Raw genomic sequence first — 22,540 nt, 5'->3', positions numbered from 1 at the left:
ATGCGGGGCCCACGCCTTCAGGGGCTGCCGGCTCGAAAGACTCTGCAGGAAGCCAGTTTCATGGCTGAGACCATCCAGCTGTGAGTCCACGCAGAGAGACAGAGCCCGGGTCAGCCCCAGGCAGGTGCCCGCCATGTCGCTCAGGAAGCACCCTCAGACAAGATGTACAAGATGCTGACAAGAACTAGGAACCCCAGCTGACCGCTGGGACCAACGCTGCAGACACATGATCACCTCCAGTCACCTGAGGGACCCTGCAGAGGTCCCAGTCCCACGGAGCACAGACAAACTGTCCCCTTTACACCCTGCTCCAATCCCTGCCCCACAAGGTCACCTGCAAAACCAAACGGTGGTTGTTCCAGGCCACTAAGTTGTGCCTTATTTGGGGGGGCGGGGGGTATGTTAGGCAACAAGAGATACCAGAACAGAATTATCACTCCAAATTCTCACAACATAAAAATATAATAAGAGGATATTAGGAACTTCATTTCAAAAATTTTGTAAACTTAGGTACAATGAGCAAATTCTAAGAAAAATAAAATTTATCAAAACTGACTCAGGAAGAAATAGAAAATCTGACTAAACTACAAAGAACAAGAATCAGGAAACAAAAATCATGTACAAACTATCAGCCAAACTGACCCATCGATGCAGATGTAAAAATCCTAAAGAAAATGTCAGCAAATTCAATTGAACAATCTTTTTAAAAGATATATGACCCAGTTGGATTTACTCCGGGAATGTAAAAATGAATCATGTATGGAAATCGACCACACTAATAAACCCAGAGAGCCGTGACGCCGCTGACGCGAAGTTCAGCCACAGGTGACACGGAGTCTGATTCTGTTGGGACATGCACTTCCACGGCCGGACAGGGGAGGCTCTGACTTACAATGTCTGTTCTGTCTATGCTCCTGGATGACGGTGAGGAACATGTAAGGAAAATCGTCCTCTCGCACACGCACTCTTCTGTAGGAACACGATACAACTCACAACAAACATGCACTAGGGAACACCGGGCAACGGGACCCAGAAACGGCCAACAGTGGCCACCATTTTTACAGAGGATGGTCCAGCACGGTGGAACCAAGCAGTGGCTACGCTGTTGCCGACGTGCAACAAGGGACTGACTGACACCACCACTAGCCAGCTGTCTGCAGCAGGAAAGGAGGGAGCTTCTGCACCAGCAGTGCCAACCCCTGAAGCCTGGGGCAGGACCAGGTGAGGCAGCCTGGAGCTCTCACGTTTCTCGCAGAAATGAAGAGAGAAACCCAGGACGGAGGAGCTTTCCAGGCCAGGAGCGAGTTAGCAAAGCAGGGCTGAGTTCCAATCAGCCCCATTCTCAATCTGCCAGGAGCCACCCCCAGAAACAGGCGGGGCCTGGGGTGACCCGAGAACCTGGACGGGGCATGCAGGCAGTGTGGGACCCCCACCGCGGCGGCTCTGGGGCCTCCATCTCCGGCCACACTCAAGGGCAGCGGCCCAGCTCAGCCCACACCACCAGCTTTCTGGAGCCTTCTCCCAGTGACTGCTCCTGGGCTTCCCTGAAAACAGGGTGAACCAAAATTAGCTGAGCTGGAGGGTCTCTACAATGGGCATGTGTCCAACTACCTGCTAACACAACTCAAACACCATGGCGATGCTAAGGAAACGGGGCTCATATAGGGCTTACGTGCCCAGTGCCAAGAGAGGTACACGACTAGCCCTATTAAAATACACGTATCACTCAGCACTCAATGGGTTTGCTGTGGCAGTAACAATGGTACTGACTAAATAAAACCATTGCATTTCCTTTTAAAGTGATATTTACCATCATAATTTAATTAGACCGTGGAAATTAGGGCTTTGCTCTACCAAAAGATAAGCACTCTCATTTTCTACCTTGTAGATACGTAACATGAGCATACAGTTAAACAGAGATGTTCACCTGAGTAGATTCTCTTATGTTTAGAGACACCCATTATTTCAAGATACAAAGGCTTGATATGCTCAAGACAAGTGAAGTAAATAAGCAGTCAATGGAAGGGTGCTAAGACAAAGAAGCATTCTTCCTAATTTTTGATAGCATCTTCCATTTTAAGTGCTTAGTCAGTCCTAAGAATTGTTACCCCCAAGAGAAGAACTGGAAGCCGGTGGGAATGGAGAGCAGGGCCACAAGCAGGGCCGAGTCATGGGCCCGGTGGCTCCAGAAGGACACAGCAACACTCCTCAGCTGAGATGAGCCCACAGAAGGCCTGTCAAGATGCTTCTGGTAAGGAGGGTGGGAGGCGCCTCAGCAGAAGGCCCTGAACGCTTTGGTAAGAGTGGTCCGATCCGTCTTCAGAAGGATGGCTCTGCCGGCTCTGTGGACCACGGCTGGACGGCTGAGCCTGGAGGCTAGGAGGACAGCCAGGGACAGAGGGATGACAACGGGGCGAGCACCACCAGCGGGTGACTCTAGGGATCCTGACTCTGTCAAAGGGGTGGATGGAATTTTCAATAAACAACATGAGAAAATCGAAAGAAAAGAGGAAATTTTAGAAGATAGGTGTTTTTCAATTGTCCTCAACTATAAAAACCTTCAAAGTATATGAATTATAGTCATTGATACTTCATCATCAACAATGACCAAACCAGCCCTGGCTACCTGACGTTTCAGAAGGATAAAGTCAATTCTATGTTAGGAACTACCACAGGGAGAGGTAAGATCTTTACGTGGTAAAGTGGTAACAGACATTGAAGAGGCAAGGACACTGCCGTAGGAGACTAAATCCGCAGAGCGGCGCACTGGCCATGAGCGCACCGTCAGGAACTCAGCACTTAATAAAGAGGCTGGGAGGAGGGCGCAGGCCCCCCTTTCATTTGCTGCTTCTAGGAAGGAAGAGAAATGCAAGAGGAAATAGCGCTCTAGTCCAGAGGTCCCGGTTTAATTTAAAAATTTTTTATATTATTTAAATTCCAATTAGGAAGTGGTTTGCAGAGCACATTCTGTTCTGTGACACTGGAGAACCACAACCTCTTCCCTGCTCCTGAGCAGGGTCCAGCTCAATTGGAGGAAATGCGCTCTACCCCGGTGCAGAGCGTGGGATCCACCCCAGTCTGGAAGCCTCGACTCAACACTGGGACCACCACTTAGACCATGAAGCTTCTGCACTCTTCATTCTATTTCCCCAGCATTTTGGTCTTAACAGAACAACCAAAATGGACTTTGTCACTCTTCTACTTACTAAATTCAATATATTCCATTTTCTTAGCAAGTAAGAATAATATATTTTGCCTCATTAGAAAGATTACTTTAGAATAAACCACGATAGATATAGCGCAGATGAGTGTCTACGTAATAACGGTGAGTGAAACAAGCCACGCCAAAAAAGCGCCTACTGTCTGACCCTATCTATATAGAACTCTAGAAGATGCAAAGGGACCTCTCATGACAGCAAGGAGAGGGGTGGCTGTCAGGGGTGGGGGAGGAGGGGGGACAGGGGACTTTCAAAGGCGATGGGCACGGTCACCATCTTCACTGTGGCAACGATCTCACCGGTGTCTCAAAACTTACTAAGTGGCACATGTTAAAATATGTGCCGTGTTTTGGCAGGTCAGTTATACCTCAAGAAAGGTGGCTTTAAAAAAGACTACTTTGTTTTATATTTTAAAACCCCTCATCTTATTTTTTGAAGTGAATTAGTAAACATTATTGAAAATATTTTTGTGACCTGAGGGAAAACATTTTTTTAAACTGAATAATTTCATGTTTTATGGGAAATTAAAGCTTGCTGCCCACATTAAAACAACTCATTACGTAGGCCAGGGAGCTCTCCCCAACCAGCCGCACTTTACTGTTGTACAATCGTTCCCAGAGGGACCCAATGCTCCTAGCAGCGGGCATGCGCTCTGCGTCTCCACAGAGAGAAGGCCCTGGGGGGGGGGAGACAGCGGGAGGAGGGGCAAGCACTCAGGTCGAGCGGGGTGTGTGACCCTGGGTCCAGCAGGTGGCACCTGCATCGTCCCAGCCCAGAAGAGGCATGTCTCAGTTCGCGGCACGGAGGGGACCGCCTCAGTCAGCAGGATGGCAGACGGCGAAGGCAGGCATGGAGGATGTGGGAGAGGCCCTGAGCCCTCCCTGCCCTCGGCACCTGCTCCCTTCAGGACAACGGTCCACCCTGTGGCCACACACGTCTGAACAACCCGGAAAGGCCAACAGGCCAGCACAGGCACCCCTGCCACGGGGAGCACGCGGGCAGCAGCGCCTCCCGACAGGGCGTCCTTGGCCTCCCCACTGCAGGGGGACCTGGGTACTCAGGCAGCGGGAAGTGGAGGTCTGCCTCCCAGGCGCTGACACCTCTTTTTTGTTTTTTTAAATAATACACTGTGTATTATTAGGAATCAACCTCTCGTACAGGCGGGACTTGAGGTCTGTCTCCCATGATTAACGGGGTTACTTGTGCCAGAGATCTGCACTAAAAGAGATGATCAGCCACATTGTTTTTATTATGACTTCCCCCCTTGTTTTATGGAGTGATTTTTCATAAAAATGAGGACTAATTTCACCCAATCATTGCTAGCAAACAAATAAGACCAACAGAAAAGCATTTCAGGCCTCAAACCCCAGTGGAGCCCGAGAGCCACGAGCCTGCGGCTCGGCCCTGTGCCCACAGCACACACGCAGATGCAGGGAACACAAAGCCCACAGAGGCGCTGGTCAACCCACCTTCTCCCATAAGAAACTCACACTGGATTACACCAAGAACAAATCAAGAAAAACAAAAGTCTCTCCACAGACTAAAAGACAAAGCCAAGTAAGAAAAGGAGAGTGATGGGGCACCTGGGTGGCTCAGTCGTTGGGCATCTGCCTTCGGCTCAGGTTATGATCCTGGGTCCTGGGTTGTGGGATCCAGCCGGGAGGCCTGCTTCTCCCTCTCCCACTCCCCCTGCCTGTGTTCCCTCTCTCGCTGTCTCTCTCTCTGTCAAATAAATAAATAAAATCTTAAAAAAAAAAAAAAAAGAAAGAAAGAAAAAGAAAAGCAGAGTGAAAAGAAAGATTATTTTGAGAGACTTACTCAGGCAGAGCGTGAAGGACTGCACAGGCAGCCCCCGGCAGGTGGGCAGCTCCAAGCCCCAAGAGACTTCAAGGTCTAGAAAGATCCGTTAAGCCTTAAGCTCCCTGAAGGACCCTGTAACTAACAGACACAGCCACCAGCCTCTTCGATCGTCACGCACCTATATGTTAAATAAACCTGCAATGTTCTCAACTCCTTTCATCAGATTCGTATCGAACTAACACATTTCCAGAAGTTCTTAACTCCAAGTCAAACAAATGTGATGTCTGTATTTAAGAAACATCACAATTTTATTTTTTTTTTATTTTTTATTTTTTAAAGATTTCATTTATTTATTTGAGAGAGAGAGAGAATGAGAGATAGGAAGCATGAGAGGGAAGAGGGTCAGAGGGAGAAGCAGACTCCCCGCTGAGCAGGGAGCCCGATGCGGGACTCGATCCCGGGACTCCAGGATCATGACCTGAGCCGAAGGCAGTCGCTTAACCAACTGAGCCACCCAGGCGCCCGAAACATCACAATTTTAAAAGTACTCAGTGAGGTTATTTATCAAACACTAAAAGTTAGTATAATATTACCCATTGCAAGGAGATGAACTGTTTAAATAAAAAAACTTTTAGTATTTTTTATAGAAATCTCTCAAATTGATCTTCTTGCTCTCTTATTTAAGGCATAATAAATGTAAGTTTTTAACCAGAAGATGCCGACTACTATTCTCTTTGGTGAACAAAGCAAGAAACAAAAGGTCCCTGGTAAGGTGTTGCCATAAGCCAATCTCCCAAGCCCCAAATCACACCACCCAGATGCTCCAAGATGTATCCACAAGGACTTGGGGAAAAAGTTTTCCTGAACTAGTGGTACACAGACACTTGACAGAAGCAAAAGAAAATCCTCTCTGGAAAAAATGCACCATCATCTGAGGCCTCAAAGAATTCATACAAGTTGTTTTCCAAGGAAAATGAGCGGCTCTCAGTAAAAAAGATAATCCCACAAGGAAGCAAGCACTGAAGGATAAGCAACATAAACAGGAGACAAAAAAAACAGACATTCAGATGTGACAGACCTGTCAAGCACACCATATATAAAATAACTGGTTAAGTAATAAAAATAGAACGGGGGGTGGGGCGCCTGGGTGGCGTAGTCGGTTAAACGGCTGACTCTTGATTTCTACTCAGGTCATGATCTCAGGGTCATAGGATCAAGCCCCGTGTCATCAGGCTCCGTGCTCAGCAGGGAGTCTGCTGGAGAGTCTCTCCCTCTGCCTCTGCCTCTGCCCCGCCCCGTTCATGCTCGCATGTGTGTTCTCTCTCTAAAAACAAAAATAGATGGGAAGCAGGAAAACAAAGAATAACCAATCAGACTTGGAAAAGAATAAACTCTCTATAAATAAGAAATATTAAAGACTAAAATTACTAAAATTAAAAACTCGACCGTGGGTTTTACCACCCTACTTGACAAAGGAAAAGATGAGTAAACCAGGACAGAAAGCTGAAGAAGTGACCAGATGGCAGCCTGGGGAGAAGGGGGGCAGAGGAAGGGGCAGATCCAAGAGGCCCAACCAACCCCATGCGGAGGAAGCCAACAGACCCGTTGCCCAGACCCGTGAGGAGTGGCAGGCCGGCAGAGCCAGCTCCCCAGACAGCCCGGAAGGAGGGCGGAAGCTCTCAGCGGGACGCAGAGAAAAGCTGAGCCTGAAACTACAGACCCACCTAACATCTTTTCAGAATGAGAAGAAATGAAGATGTTTCCCCAGCAAATCGTACCCGAGATGGCTGGCCACCAGCTGACCCTTGTTTGGAACAGAAACCCTAAAGGATACGTTTCGGAAGAAGGGAAGTGATCCTGGAGAGGAAATAAGGAACAAAAAAGAATGAAGATAAAAGCAAGTGGCATGTGGAACGTGACATTTCTGTCCAGGAGTGCTTTCATGTTAACTTTCTGGAATTTAAGTAAAAGGTTTTTTTTCTTTTTAAAGAGTGCTTTAATTTAGAGTCTTCAATAATCCAAATTGGTATTTTCCTAAATTTCCCTTCATACAACGAACCTGACACTTTTCTAAAAAAATATGATCTGACTGTGAAGAAACTGGAAACAGAAAAAAATAAAGAAGCTGATAAAATGAAACTTTTTTTTTTTTTTTTGCCAATCATGAGAATAGCCCAAGTTCGCAGATGTCCCTATCCATTCCTTCCCTTGGGAGGAGCGAGGGCGACAGCTGGGGACGGTGTCCTTGAAGGCCCGCACGCGCCCTCCTGCAGTTACCGTGAGCAGAGACCAAGAGCTCAGCGGAGAGGTGCGACCCGGCCGCGCAGCCTTTGCTAGACCTTCACGTACGGGCCGCTGCCTGGGTGAGTGCCCCCGAGAACGGCTGCTTCACACGTGCGTCTAGAGCAAGGACTCCTCGAGGCTTCACGTCCCTGAGAAAGGCAAAACTGTGTACAAAATGGTGCGTTTCTAAGCCCACGCACATCTCTCTAACGACGACATCCGCAGCTTTAATTGGGTGCTCAGAAGGACCTCTGGCAGACAAAGTCACCCTTCCTGGAGGACCCTGAACTGACCCAAACCCCGTCCTCTCTTGGGCACTTAACCAACAACACTTCACGTCCCTTTTTTTTTCAATACAACTATGGCTCGTCAGTGGTAACCTAAAAAGTGAAGTGTTAGGGGCACTAACCGTGGAATTCATAACCTAAACCAGATGCGTTACTAGCGCTCACAGGGCTCTAATTCAGTTCCGAGGCGTGTGGCTCCTGTGCAGAGGGCCACTGGCCCACAGTCCAGAGGGCAGTCGCCATCCATGACAGCCCTAATCTATCAAGCCCTGCAACTACAACCATTCTTGTTTCTATCACTATAATGTTAATTTTGTTTTATCGTTTCACATCGGTTTAACACGGGCTATTTGTGCACAGAGTGAAGAAAATTTCATCAGGTTTTTTAATCACAATTTTTCAATAACTAAACTTACCAATATCATGAATCATCTCCAACCTCGTTACCCCCGCTCCAATTCCGATAAGGCAGTGATAGTTCATTTACTGGCAACCTTCTGACTCAGAGTGTGAACTCTGACTTGCCACACACACAAGGTAAGTGTGACCCGGTTACCCAGCCATGCTGAAGTGCAAGGACTGCTGTCTTACGTGACATAAAACGATAGGTAAAAAGTATAACGTATCTCATAACGAATTTATACACGCTGCTGACAAATTTACTGGAGCTGACTCATTCAATCTCTCCCCAATTCTTTGACAATGTTGAGCAATTTTTCCACTAGAAAGAACCACCACTGTTAAAGATATTCAAGGTATGGAATCTTGCCATTAAGAGTGACCTAAAAAGGTTTTTTGGGGCGCCTGCGTGGCTCAGCCAGTTAAGCATCCGACTCTTGATTTCAGTTCAGGTCATGGTCTTGGGGTCATGAGATGGAGCCCCTCGTGCTGAGTATGGAGTCTGCTTGGGATTCTCTCCCTCTGCTCTTCCCCCCCCCCACTCCCTCTCTTAAAAAAAAAAAAAAAGATTAAAAGGCTTTTTATTGAAAATGGTGAGAAAATACGTATCTTCTTTCCTCTCTTCCCAAACCGCATCAAAATGGCAGAAAAGGTACTTCTTGGCAATGAACCATAATAGGACTGAACATTACGAAGCGGACTCAGCAGCAGACAAGGGAACTCAAGGAAGGGGTTAAGGCATCAAGCATGTGAAATCAGACTGACCCGAAGGAGTAGCCGGAAGTACAGTGCAAGACAACTGGGGAGGAGTCTCCCAAGAGGGAGGAGCCACGGGGCAGTCCTCGCACTTCTAGGCTGAGCCTGAGAATTCCCCTCCAAAGACGGTCTGGGGCTTTCCAAAAGGGGGGAATCCAAACGTGGCCACTTGGTCTTGGAAGAGAAGCAGATCAGAGCACAGGGCGATTCTACACCAAATCATCAGCACTAGAGGTACAGGGGAGAGTAGAAGACACTGACCTGTGAAGAACGAGAATCAAGCTGACACCCGACTTCTCTTCAGCAACACCAGACTGCGGAAAATAACAGGAAATGCTCTCTGAGTTTAAAGGGAAGATTATTATAAGAACCTGGAATTCTGGACCTGCCAAAGGACCCATCAAGCCTGGGAACACAGTAACTGCATGCAAGAACCCAACAAGTCTCTCAGCCACGCACTCCATAAAGAAACGGATTAAGGACACACTCCAGCAAAACCAAAGCAGAATCCAAGAAACAAACGGGATGGGACACGCGAGGCCACGGCACCTGATGCAGCTCAGAAATGTGAAAAGAAACCAGAGGTTCCAGTCAAACACGCTCTTTTCCTGGGCAGGAGTCCTGGGGTACAGATTACGTTTTCTGCTTCTCCAGTCAGAGCGCTTGGCTCTGCGTAAAATACGTACCGTTACAACCCTACAAACGTTGTCTTCCTTGTGTTACCATGTTTAGACTAAAGCCACAGAAGAAACACAGAAAGCCTAACCATAGATGAGAAAGACTACAAATCCAAAACTGTAATTCACGAACACCAAGACCTAGGGAGGCCTGTGCAGGGTGCCCTGCGAGAGCTAACAAACACAAGTGGGGCCAGAAGAGTGGAGAGCCGCAGACCATAAACTGTTCACCCCTGGGAAGAGGGGACGGAAAGGAGCAATCTTTAACTGAACTGGCATGCATTAACGGGTGGGAATATGTTCTAACACCATATGCTGGTATTATTTCAAGATTTTTTTTAAAAACAGTTCAATTGAAGGGGCACCTGGGTGGCTCAGTCGTTGAGCGTCTGCCTTCGGCTCAGGTCATGGTCCCAGGGTCCTGGGATCGAGCCCCACATCGGGCTCCCTGCTCCGCGGGAAGCCTGCCTCTCCCTCTCCCACTCCCCCTGTTTGTGTTCCCTCTCTCGCTGTGTCTCTGTCTGTCAAATAAATAAAATCTTTTAAAAAAACAGTTCAATTAAAAGGGCACCCTCATCAATCAGGGACTTATGAAAACACTGCAGTGCATCTATAGAACAGAATAGTATGTACTCACTGTATTAAGTGAAGCAGTTATGAGCATTATATTAGTTATATAAAATCAGAATTTTTTTTTTGAGAGAGAGGAGCAGAGAAGGAGAGCAAGCATCTCAAGCAGGCTCTATGCCCAGCACAGAGCCCGACAGGGGACTCAGTCCCACAACCCTCAGATCACAACCTGAGCTGAAATTAGGAGTCGAACACTCAACCGACTAAGCCACCCTGGCGCCCCTAAAATAGGAATTTTTTTAAAAACTATTTTTTACTCTGCAAGAAAATAGATAAAATGCATCAGTCCTATGAAGAGGGAGGTACCATTGTGCTAACATGTCCATGGTGTAATGAAAAAGGTGCATTACAGAGTGAGGTAAACCCATGTATAACAGAAATCCCATATATATCAGAAGTCCTATGTATATAACAGGAATCCCACATATGTAATAGAGAAGTTCTATATACACACACAACAGGACTCCCATATGCACCACAAATCCCATACACACGGCTGGAATCCCATACACACGGCAGAAGCCAGCATTAACACGCACCATGGGCATGCGCCCTGCCGGGTTTTTCCCATGTACCCTATGCACAGCACCTTCACGTGCCCAAACAGCTGGCCTAGCGCTGAACACAGGGTGGCGAGGACGAGCCAGCGTGCTGGAAGGCCACCCCCGTGGGAGCTGGGAGGGGCAGGCACAGGCTGCTGCAGAGAAGAACGTGGGACGGACGGCGCTCCGACAGAGCTGCATCCTCTACCTCTGTCCCTAGAGGAAGAAAGCCAAGAAACACAGCAGCACTGCGAGTTCGCACGGTGTCCTCACAGCCCAGACAGAACATGTGCCGGACAATCTCTGTTTATGCAGCGAAAGGGAAAATATAAACCATTTGTCCATGTGCCAGCTGTTAGTCTATGTCCATCTGTGCCATGTCCCATTCCAGTGACCTGAAGAGGCCTGCAGAAACACACAGAGGGACGCCATCTATCAGCTGTGCTCTGGGGATAAATTACGTATTTGCCCGGGAAAACAGATGCAAACAGACTCACATATGAAACGTTACCAGTGTCTGCTGTGGGGCAGTGGGGCTCACAGAGCCTCCTTCTTCCAGTTTTGCATCTCTGCAAAGTACGCACGGTTCACAATGAGCATGTTTTGTTTTCAAATAAAATGTAGAATCTCTTAAAAGAAACTCAGAAACGCAAGAAGTGTTCTTCAAAGACACCACCAGAGAGCGCAGGCTCAGGTCTGGCCTGGAGCTCGTCCTCCCCTCGTCCAGGGCTGCTTCCCAGTCTGGTCCTGTTTATTAGATGGAACTAGGTAGCCCCAGGGAAGTTCTCCCCGAGGACACGGGGACGTGGGGACACACGGCCAGCCAGGGCCATCTGACTCCATGTCCCAGAAAGCACTGTCCCTCCCCCAGGGCCCACCCTCAGGCAAAGGTCTCTGTCTCCACGGTAAAAACGCAGCACACAGTTCCTGACACAGAGGCAATCCAGGCCATCAGTTAGTTAGCAAATATGTAGCTCTTCAGTTTTTGATTCTGCAGAAAAGAGTGTAATAAAGCGCCCTACAGCACAAGTCCTTGTCCCTGACACTTAATTTGGTGGTCATCCTTGGCCCAGATCTTGGGTGAGACGCTGGACCCCCTGAGCAAGGCCAGGGCTCTCGGGCTCGCTGCCACAACGCCATGGGCTACGTGACACACTGCAGACTGCACAGCAGGGTTTGAGAGCCAAGAGCCACCCCTCAGACATGTTACAGACAGGAGGAGAAAGAGCCTGTGACTCCTACAAGAACAGGAGGGTTTAACTGATAGAAATAAAAACAGAATCTCCACTCTTAAACTTACATAGTGAACACGTAAAGTTCAAAACCCAAGGATACAGAAAGAGGGGTAGACTCAGCTTGACGTCAAAGACGTGTGCCCACAGGAAGTCACAACCGTAACACCATGACACAGAGGTGAACAGCATGGGGGGATGTCCAACCCCTGTGAACTCTGCATGGGCCCCAGGGCTCGCTCTGCCTGGAGGAGGTGGGTCACCCAGAGCCATCACAGAAGCTGTCCACTACCCTGGCGCCCCTGTGCCCAACGAGGACACCAGCGTGCCGCAAAGCTTCCTATGTGACCACGGGCCCCCAAGAACCACTCTGTGACCAACAGCCAGACAGCAAGACTAAAGTGGGTCACCTCCTCCTGACCACGAACAGGTGCGATCAAACATCCAAAAACATGTATTTTTGCATTTCTGGGAGGAGGGAACAGAACTAAGTTCACAATACCGTCTATCCCCAGACGACTGGCCACTTGGACTCCCCCTGGGCCTTCACCAAGCGTGTCCACAAGCGGGTTCGAGGCTGTGCAGCAGAAAGAAGTGTCTCGCAAAGACCACCCTGCTTCACAGCTGCTGTCCCGAGGGAGAGCTCCAGGCCCCATTCCCCGGCAAGCCCCGGCCTCGGTACACAACAGTAGGACCCGCGTGCCCAGAGTGAGGAGCAGAGTGGAGAGCCTGTCTGTTCGAGAACCCAGCTCCCCAGCCCCGGGCGCCTCGCACTTTCCCTCCCGGAAACCAGGGTTAGCGGCAGTGCCTACCGCACGCGGCACAGCCAAGGACTGAATAAAATGATCAGTCTGAGCTGCCCAGACACGCTCCCAATCAACAAAAATTAAGGGACGGTCAACAGTTTTCATGTCTGTTTCAGGGCAGCCCCACCTCCTCCGTGAAGACCCTGCAAACGCAAAGCTCTCCCAGTGAGTGAGGAGCTCTCCCAGTGACTGTGGCACGGGGACACACGGGACTCCCCCCACTGGCCAGACTGCCCCTCTGCCCACGGAAGGGCACACGCCCTCGCGCCTCTGTGACCGATCCCAGCGCCACCCTGACACGCACCCTGGGGCTGCACAGGCTCCGTGGAAAAGGCTGTCATGGCGGATCTGCCAGGCCCGCCACAGGCGCAGCAAGGGCCCTGCGTCCTCCTGACATCCCTGACAAACTCCACTTCCTTCCGCTACTGCCCACACTGGTCTGTGTGCTCTGGCCTAACAGCTACAAGCCTTGTAAGGAGGAACAGGACGGCCTCCCTGCACCCTCAGGCCCGAGCCACGGGCGAGCAAGTGCTTGTTCTGCAGGTAGTAACCTGACTGGTACGCGGGGTAGGTCTACTAATCCTAACGTTCATTAAATAGAAACTTCATGCCACAACCGTGTTAGATCACATGGTTTTCCTCAATTTAGAAAAGAGTTCTAGTCCTTTAGCAGCTGTTTAAAAGTACTTTTAACTAACTAAACATTCACCTTCTCATCTCTGACATGTATACACGACCAATCATAACAGTGGATTGCTTATAAAAGTAAAAGCCAATTGTGGACTTCCAATGTGAAATCTCTGAAAAATTTACAAAGGGGCTAAGCTAAACTGACCTTTGCACTTAGCAAGGAAGAGCTGACGGGTCTGCAACCGTGGCGGCGCGAGGAGCTCGTTCACACAGTGACGAATGGTGAAGACCTCTCAATAAGTCAGGCACGTGCCAGGCGGGCAGGAGCCACGGAGGCGACCCTGCGGGCCACCCCTCCCCCCAGCACCCAGGGGTGCATTCCGCTGTCCCAGGTACCTCCCTTGGCAGAATTAAGGACACCGGTTGTAAGAGAGCAAGTTCTAGGGGCACTTCCTTTCAAGACCGGTTAAAAATAGACAGGAGTGGATGTGAGGGCAATCTGGCTGTGACATCTGTCGCCCCATTGATCGCCAGGGTTGATTCGGCTGATCTGACTGGCTAGGCGGGTGTCCCCTTCCTCCCTCACCGCTCCATGTGCGTCCCTCCCGAAGCTGCACGCTTGGTCGAAGAGGACGACCTTCCCCAATAGAGGAGAGGACCGTTCTTCGGTCAAGGGTATACGAGTAGCTGCGCTCCCCTGCTAGAACCTCCAAACAAGCTCTCAAAAATAGACAGGAGTGAAAAAAAAAATAGACAGGAGTGGGGGCACCTGGGTGGCTCAGTCATTAAGTGTCTGCGTTCGGCTCAAGTCATGATCCCGGGGTCCTGGGATCGAGTCCCACGTCGGGCTCTCTGCTCCTCGGGAAGCCTGCCTCTCCCTCTCCCATTCCCCTGCTTGCGTTCCCTCTCTCGCTGTGTCTCTCTCTGTCAAATAAATAAATGAAATCTTTAAAAAAAAATAGGAGTTGAAGACAAAATGAATAATTAACATTTTACAAAATATTTTTAAGTTTTATTATCACATCTTCATTTCCCCAACTAGCCCTAGGGAAGGGATTAAAGCAAGGCAAGTAGATTCCCTTTTTCATGAACAAATAAAACCAAACATTAAAAGATGATGCGAGAAATACTTAGACATTCTGTCTCCAACTCCAGATCTTCCCATGACCCCTGTAGGCACCATCTGGCTGTGGTTCAGAAGATACACGGCATCCCCGGGCCTCCCCCCTGGACTGTGGCACGGGGAACACACAGGACCCCTGAGCGTCCCCCCTGGGCTGTGGCACGGGGACACACGGGGACACACTGTGGCACGGGGACACACAGGACCCCCGAGCGTACCCTCCAGGCTGTGGCACAGGGACACACAGAACCCCTTACAACTCACGGTTCATCTTTCAACCTCCTGGTGATCCTCTGGGCCTTTGGGATGGCAATTCTGGGATCATCACCCCGTGGGCACAGGACATCCAGTTCACCATGCCATCTGCGGGAATTCCTAACCGCAGGCCCTTGGCTCTCAAAAGTGTCCCCATCTGAGCAGTAAACTGCCTGGCCACCTACTTTAACACAAGCCTGTGTCCCCAGACCAGAGGGGAAAGTGAGGGTCTACAGAGCACTGCTGGCGACCCAACTCCCCACCTCACCCCAGGAGGACCAACCAAGAGATATTCGGGGACCCAGGTCCCCTCACCTCTTATTTCCACCCAGCTGCACTTACAACAGAAGGAGTATCTCCCGGAGCAGCTGTGCTTGGAGATAAACTTGAGATCAGGGCTTGCGAGCTGGTCCTGGCCTGCGCCCAGACGGCCCAGAGAGTAAGAAGAGAGCACTAGACGGAGCCCCAGAAGCACAGAGGAGGCAAGGCTCTGCCAGAAGCTTCCGTGTATCTCCAGGGAACTGGCCACGCACATATAGTAAGGCTATCAAGTATTCATGCCTTTCTTAAAACTAAAACTGGCAACTCCAGAAAAGACACCTGAGACAGAACTCAGAAAGGATGAGCCAGGGGTGCCTGGGTGGCTCAGTCGCTAAGCGTCTGCCTTCGGCTCAGGTCATGATCCCAGGGTCCTGGGATGGAGCCCCGCATTGGGCTCCCTGCTCCGCAGGAAGCCTGCTTCTCCCTCTCCCACTCCCCCTGCTTGTGTTCCCTCTCTCGCTGTGTCTCTCTCTGTCAAATAAATAAAATCTTTAAAAAAAAAAAAAAAAAGAAATGATGAGCCAATTTCTTTAAGTGACAAGGGAAACAAAGGTTTGCTTGTTTTTAAGAAAAGATGTAGGTGTGACAAGAGCTGTGGCAGAGAGCCCTGACCCCCACCCCCATTTTCTTCCCTGGGGACAGAAGTGTGAGCTGCGCACTTTAACTGGCAATCAAAAGAAAGTCCAGGGGCACCCGGATGGCTCATGTCAGTTAGACACCCGATTCTTGGTTTGGGCTCAGGTCATGATCTCAGGGTCGTGGGATCGAACCCGTGTCAGGCTGAGTGCTCAGTGAAGAGTCTGCTTGAGATTCTCCCTCTGCCCCTCCTGCTCATTCTGTCTCTCTCAAATAAATAAAATCTTAAGAAAAAAAGAAGAAGAAGAAGGAGGAGGAGGAAGGGAGGGAGAGAGGGAGGAAAGAAAGTCCAAATGATTACACTAAACACAGGAAAGAAGTCCTCGATGTCATCAGCCATCGGGGGATGAAAATTGAAACCGCGGGGAAATACCACAGAGCACCTTTGAGAACAGTAAAGATTAAAAAGGCAGAAATGATGACGACTGCCCATGCCCCGAGGGGGGGGTGTGGAGAGAGCGGAACACCCACGGATGTTCAAGTATGTCCACCTAGGGCCCAAGCCCAGGAAGACTGGTGCTTCTCTATCAAAACGTGTACCAGAATGGTCACCGTGGTTTTACTCATACGCCCCGGATGATAAACAGCCGCCATCAGAAGGATGAGTTGAACGGACGATGCGGGCAAACAGGGACTATTCTACACAACACTAAAAACCCCCACACCAGACCGAGCCTCTCAGATACAATCCTGAACAAAAGAGAAGACACACAAAGATGCTTTCCTTGTATTTATACAAAAAAGTTAAAACCAACAAGCAGGCCGGCAGGCCTACCACCCAGAGCTGCAGGTCAGGTGCTCGGGTGACGCACCTGTCACCCAGACGCCAGGCCGGCGGGAGGGTCTGGGCGCTGGCTGCACCCCGCGGTTTGTCCTGGGCGGGAAGTTCCACAGAAGCATGCTCTGGGACAACTCACTGAGGGTGAGGGCACATCTGAGCTCCGTGCGATGCTCCCTGGTGGTAGTTACACCACCGAGTGCTGTCTGAGCCACCGCCGCTGGGCAGGAAGCATGGGAAGCAGTGGGTGTCCCAGGTGCCAGATGCAGAAACAGAGATCTCAGCAGTGCACACACCAGCATCCACTGGAGAATACAGGCAGATGCACAGCTCGCATTTATGAAGCCTGAGAGGAATCTGTTTTGAAACACTTTATATGAGATTTAATATGTTTCTTTATTACCTTTTAAAAACAATGGCTTATTCAGAGTAAATAAGCACAGGTCCCGAGGAGTGGTGTGCAGGGCCCACCTCTCTCCCCCTTGCAAGTTTCCTGGGCGGGGCCTTCTGTTATTAAATTGTATGCTTTACTTATTCAAAATAAAATGAATCCTGACAACAAGTGGAGCTAGAAATACTAAAGGCACAATCAGTGCTGGCAACCCCCTGACTCCCGGAACTTCTAAAGGGATGCTCGTGGGCTTAGGCATACTAGGATTAGTCCTGAAGCTGCTACAGGTGAAGAGTTTAATCTCCTAGGAATTCAAATAGGTTCCCATCAGTGACAAGTATTTAGTTCAATTCTTGAAGGAAAAAGATGAATAAAAACCAAATAGTGAACAAATTCTCTGCACTCCTGCCTCACCTGGTTCTCGGACAAAACGACCCCCACACACACCCCACCCCAGCCCCCTCGGTCTTGAAAACCTGCCAGACTGGCTGGAAACACAACCGTTACTTGGGATACACCTGTACCATTTTCCAAATTAGTTGAAAAAGAAATTAATAATTATTTCATAAACAGATTAACATTTGAAAGTTTGTTTCATGAATGGAAAATGCCGGACATGCTACCCTGGGGTTAACTTCACCACCTTCAGAAGAAAATTATGCAGGGAAAAGAATCTCACATTTTCTTCTCAAAATTTAGAAGTGAAAAGGTCAAGTAAAAAATAAATACAAAGCAAACTAATTTGAGCTCCTCTTCTCCCTGCTAACAGAGCAGAAAGCTAAAGTTAAAAATAAAGGAAGTCTGAGCTTCTTGGAGGAAGGGCTGTGGGGTAAAAGTATATATGCTCACATCTGATTTTCAGCTGAGACAGGACTAGGTGGCAGGCCTCCCCAGCTACACTCTGCTTTCCCCAAATACCCTAATAAAGACATAACAAAAAAGAGAGAAAAACTCCTCACAGGAGAGCTGAGAACCACGTATTGACAATCTCATTCCCGCAATGATCTACTGTGGAAATCCAAAGGTAAGTTTCAGGAGTAAACACAGTACTTTTACTTAAAACTAGTTTGTGTTGGCTTTTCTATCACGTGCAGCGAAAACGTTAGCAAACCTGGAAACACCCAAAAGGTGCACGACGGGGTTGAAAACACTGTGGTCAGGCGCTCACCCTTCACGGACTGTCAGGGACGCGCCCGGAGCGGAGGGAGGGGTGCCGTGGACGGCGCGATGCCCGCACCGTGAGAACACCGAGTCCAGAGGGAAGCCCCTGAAGCGGCTCCCCAGGCAGGGACATGCCCACACGCGTGCACATGGCCCTGCCCACGCTCGCGGGAGGCAGCTGGGCAGCCTAGTGGCTCACACGTGAACTCCAGAGCTCCAGGGACTGACCGGGCACGCGCGCCGCCAGGACAGCCGCGCCTCTTGGGCAGCAGCTTCGTCTGTGGCCTCGGTTCCTCAGCTGTTCCGCGAGCGGGCCAGCAGCGCTCACTCCCCGGGGCCGCAGAGAACAGGCAGCAAGCGCCCGGGGCGACCCGCGCCTTTGCGCAGGAGCGCACGTACGTACACACGGGAAGGCACCACCCAGCGTGCTTACGGAGGTTATCCGAGTGGGGAGACGACTGCTTTCATCACTTTTTCTTGTCTCTTTCGTCTGAATGTCCTGTGGCAAGCACACCATTTGTCCCAGAAGAACACGCCCAGGGAAGGCGCACGGGGAGAGAAGGTGGGCCACACGCACCACTCCCTGGGACCTGTGCTCAGTCAGCTGCTACCCGAGCTGCCCCTGCTTGGACCAGTGCCGCTGAGCGAGTGAACCTGCGTTTCTATCTAATTTAAATGTAAAAAGCCGCATGTGGCTAGTGGCACCGCTTTATTTTAGTTTAATTCAATTAGTACATCATTAGTTTCAGATGTAGAGTTCAGTTGTCTGTAACTCCCAGTGCTCACTCCATCACGTGCCCTCCTTCATGCCCATGACCCGGCTACCCCAGCCCCCAGCCCCTCCCCTCCAGCAACCCTGTTTGTTTCCTAGAGGTAAGAGTCTCTTAGGGTTTGCCTCCCTCTCTGATTTCTTCCCAGTTTTTTTCCCTTCCTCTATGATCCTCTGTTTTGTTTCTTAAATTCCACATGTCAGTCGGATCATATACAATAATTGTCTTTCTCTGACTGACTTGTTTCACTCAGCATAACACCCTCTAGTTCCATCCATGTCAGTGCAAATGGCAAGACTTCATCCTTTCTGATGGCTGCATAATATTCCATTGTATATATGGACCACATCTTCTTTATCCATTCATCTGTCAATGGACAGCTGGGCTCTTTCCACACTTTGGCTATTGTGGACATTGCTGCTATAAACATCGGGGTGCACGTACCCCTTCGGATCACTATGATTGTATCTTCGGGGTAAATACCTAGTAGTGCAGTTGCTGGATTGTAGGGCAGCTCTATTTTCAACTTTTTGAGGAACCTCCATACTGTTTTCCAGACATCACTCTAAATGTGAATTTAATTCTTAAAGCAGCTCGGGGAAGTGGGTGGGGTCTCAAGGGCACAAGTAAGGGTCTCCAAGTATCCCCTCTACAGGGCCACTTGATGTCTAGTCGGTCCCCCAAACTAAACGAAGCCTGAAGCCCTTACACAAAGAGCAGGAAGATGGCAGTCAGTGGGAGCACAACCTGCTGACCAGCTTTGACAGAGGGCATCTGAGGCGGCTCGTGCCAGCACAGCCTCGAAGGGATGGGGCTGCAGGTGCTGGGCAGCCCGGCCCTGTAGGTCTACATGACCAGACCAAGGCGATCCAGCCAGCGCACAGCTCAGGGTACCACAGCCATCATGGGGGGGCCGCCCGTGGCAACAGGCTGGGTATGAAACAGGCAGAGCGAGAACTCAGGTACAGACTCTTCTCTGAAAGGCTTTGTTGTACGTAAGAGCCACAGTGGAGGATGGAGAGGCACGTTCTCTCCAGCCAGCCCCCTAATGCACCTAAATTAGTTCAGATGTAATACAGAAAGAAAATGCCTTTCTCCTATGCACAAATACATCCTCCAAAACGGGACGTGGTCAGCAGAGGAGGGGGCTCGTGGCAATCAGGGAAGGGGACAGCAGGGGATCCTGGTAGTCAGAGTGAGCAAACCCAGAGCGGGCTCTGTGGAAGGGGCCAGAGAAGCATCAGGCTCCATACCACATGGCGGCCCCGTCGCCCTCTCCCTGACCGCTCCTGCACCTGGTGCAGTCTCATTACGCAGGGTGGCTGCTATCCCATGGCTGAGACCTGCCTGAGGCAAAGCTATTCCCCAACCCAAGTGAGAACCAGCGCCTCAGGAGCCCCCAGCAGCCAGCAGGGCTGACACGGGCCCTCCTGCCCACCCACCACGGAGTGAGTGAGCACTTCCCGGCCCGGAGGGGCCTTGGCCTGGGACCCACCGCTCCCGCCCCGCTGGGTACACGAGGACCGGAAGCACAACTGGCGCTCGGTCTGCGTCATCACCCTTGAAGGCACCAAGCAGAGGAAAGACCGTGTGGCCTTAGACCCACACTGGGAACTACACAATTAGGTCTTCAATAAAAACAACAGTTCGGCCTTTAACAAAAACCCAGGGGCGGAGAATGCAGTCTCCTGTCAACAGAGGGTGTTTGTTGTGACACGGTGGTGGGAGGGCCGGGCCTGTGGTTCCGGAACGGAAGGTGCCAGCACAGCCCAAAGCAGAGGTTCTGCCCTCTGGGGAGCTCTGCTGGTCTCCAAGTCCTCCTCTGCATGTCTTTCCTCTTCTCCCTCTGACTTCTTCAGCTCAGATCCCCAAGACAGACTCGAGCCTCACGACGCCAACATTCTCAGCGCTGTGAGCCCAGAGCTCGTCCAGGACCGAAGGGTGGGCTCCACCGAGTCACCCAGCTGTGCTGGCACAGGGGTCCACAGCCACACAGCCCACAGACGAGGCGCCGCCCCCTCCCCGGGCGCTCCCCTCTGTCTCAGACCCCTTCCAGGCAAACTGGGTCTGAACACAGACACACCACAAGAAAAATGGCAGCCAAGCAGACACCCGCACGCCGAACAATCCCTAAGTGTGGGGACGAGGCGTGCGGCTTGGAGGAAAGGACAACAGCCCAGAGTAACCACAGGGCCCAGAGACGGAGCTAAAAGGGCATCCGGCAGGTTCCCAAAAACCCACCGACTAGATGCACTTAGTAGCCACAACCTAGAGGCAGAGTTGCCGCGTTGTTCTCAAGTCCATTTCAAAGTATACCGCTGACAGCAAGCTCAGAAGCGAACCACGGGCAGCTTCCACGCTCTGCAGAACTGCTTGGTCTACCTCACCATGCCAGTAACGTACAGACACTGCTGACAGCTCACTTCCGCCGAGGCGAGAGGTGACGAGTGAAGCCAGCACCCCGTGAAGCTGAAGCACCATCGCTGCGTGTGTGAGTGTGCACGGGGTGACATACACCTGCCTTCCCCTACTTTCCTATAGGATTTTGGTCTTTTTCTTCTCCACGGTTTTTAAATATTTATGATATATGTTGCAAAGATTCTTCTCTTTGAGAAAGTTGATCCTTCTGTCTTCTGACTTTACTCACATTATTTTGTTGTTTTGTTTCACTCAGGCAGGTTTCGACTGTTGACGGTATTTTTTTAATGGAGTCCATCTCGACCATCTTTTCTTCTGTTGAACCTGAGTTTTGAGTTCTACTTTGACAAGCCTTGCCCAACACTTAGGTTATATTCAGCTGTGTTTCTGTCTCACACTTGAATAGTTTCACCTTCCACATTTAGCTCTCTGATCCATTTGGAGCTTATTCTTGCACATGGTGTAAGGCAGAAATCCAATACTGTCTTTCGCACAATGGTGCTCAACTGTCCCCAAATCACTTCTTCAGAAGTCCCTCATGACCCGGCAATCTGAAATACCACCCTAATCACAGACGACACGTCCGTCCGGATTTGGGCTTCTTTCTGAGCCTCCCACGGCACTGGTCACGTCATGACCACACGATTTCACACGGAGAAGCTCTCTGGTGCGTTTTAATGTCGGGTAGGCTATGCGCCTTTTCCCAGCCCCTTCTCTTCTGAGTTTCTAGGTCTCCATACGTGCTTGTTTTTCTGTGTCAGTTTTAGAATCGATATGTCCATCCCAAGGGAAACTAATGACTCTTGTTGCATTCATATTTTTACTGGAATCTCATGAACTCTGCACATCAGCCCCGCGGAGAACTGCCAACGTAATGATGCTGTGACACCCTAACCACGAACAGGGCATGCCCTTCCATCTGCTCGAGGCTACTTCTGTGTCTGTCTCAAGAGTTTTTAGAACGGTCTTCACTTGGGTTTTGAACCTTTCTGACCACATTCATTCCTGACTATGGGATCTTTTTTGTAGCTACTCTGAATGGGCCACCTCCTCTATAGTATCCTCTGTGAATACTAAGTTACTAAGGATGTTTGTATGTTACATGTTTATTTCTGCTGCCTTGGCGAATTTTTATGATTTGGGTTTTTTAAATCACCGATTCTGAGGCTGTGCCCTCCCACACGGTGGCTACTGTATGGGCCAGCATACCGCCACAGAAGGGGTTCCCTGAGGATCCTGCAAACAGATCATTTTACCTATTCTATTCCAAGTTTTATGCCTGTGTTTTCTCTTGTCCTGTCCTCAACCTGGCTGGTAAGAACATTAGGATCCCCCTTAAAATCTTTAATGAAGCTGCACATCTGTGTTTTGTGCAACTTCGGCATCTCCCTCCCCTGGGGCCCATGCGCCCAGCACCTCATCCTGCT

General features: G+C 50.1%; 1 protein-coding gene across 11 annotated transcripts in view; it reads right to left on the bottom strand.

Annotated features, from left to right (window-relative positions):
* Positions 1-22,540, bottom strand: part of ADARB1 (adenosine deaminase RNA specific B1) — a 150,023-nt gene that overhangs the window by 95,448 nt on the left and 32,035 nt on the right. Inside the window, exon 3 of one of the 11 annotated variants that reach the window (XM_027584489.2) lies at positions 9,005-9,057. The exons of 8 other annotated variants lie outside the window; for them this stretch is intronic. The gene's annotated coding sequence lies outside the window, so the exon portion shown is untranslated. Of the gene's footprint in view, positions 1-9,004; positions 9,058-10,639; positions 10,749-14,029; positions 14,059-22,540 lie in introns of those variants that run through there. 2 more of the 11 variants (XM_027584493.2, XM_027584491.2) reach the window with 2 other exon arrangements.

Source organism: Zalophus californianus, chromosome 1 (assembly GCF_009762305.2).
Source record: "Zalophus californianus isolate mZalCal1 chromosome 1, mZalCal1.pri.v2, whole genome shotgun sequence".
NCBI classification, from domain to species: Eukaryota; Metazoa; Chordata; class Mammalia; order Carnivora; family Otariidae; genus Zalophus; species Zalophus californianus.
Note: the sequence above shows the minus strand (reverse complement) of the source record. Positions and strands in the feature narration are given on the sequence as shown.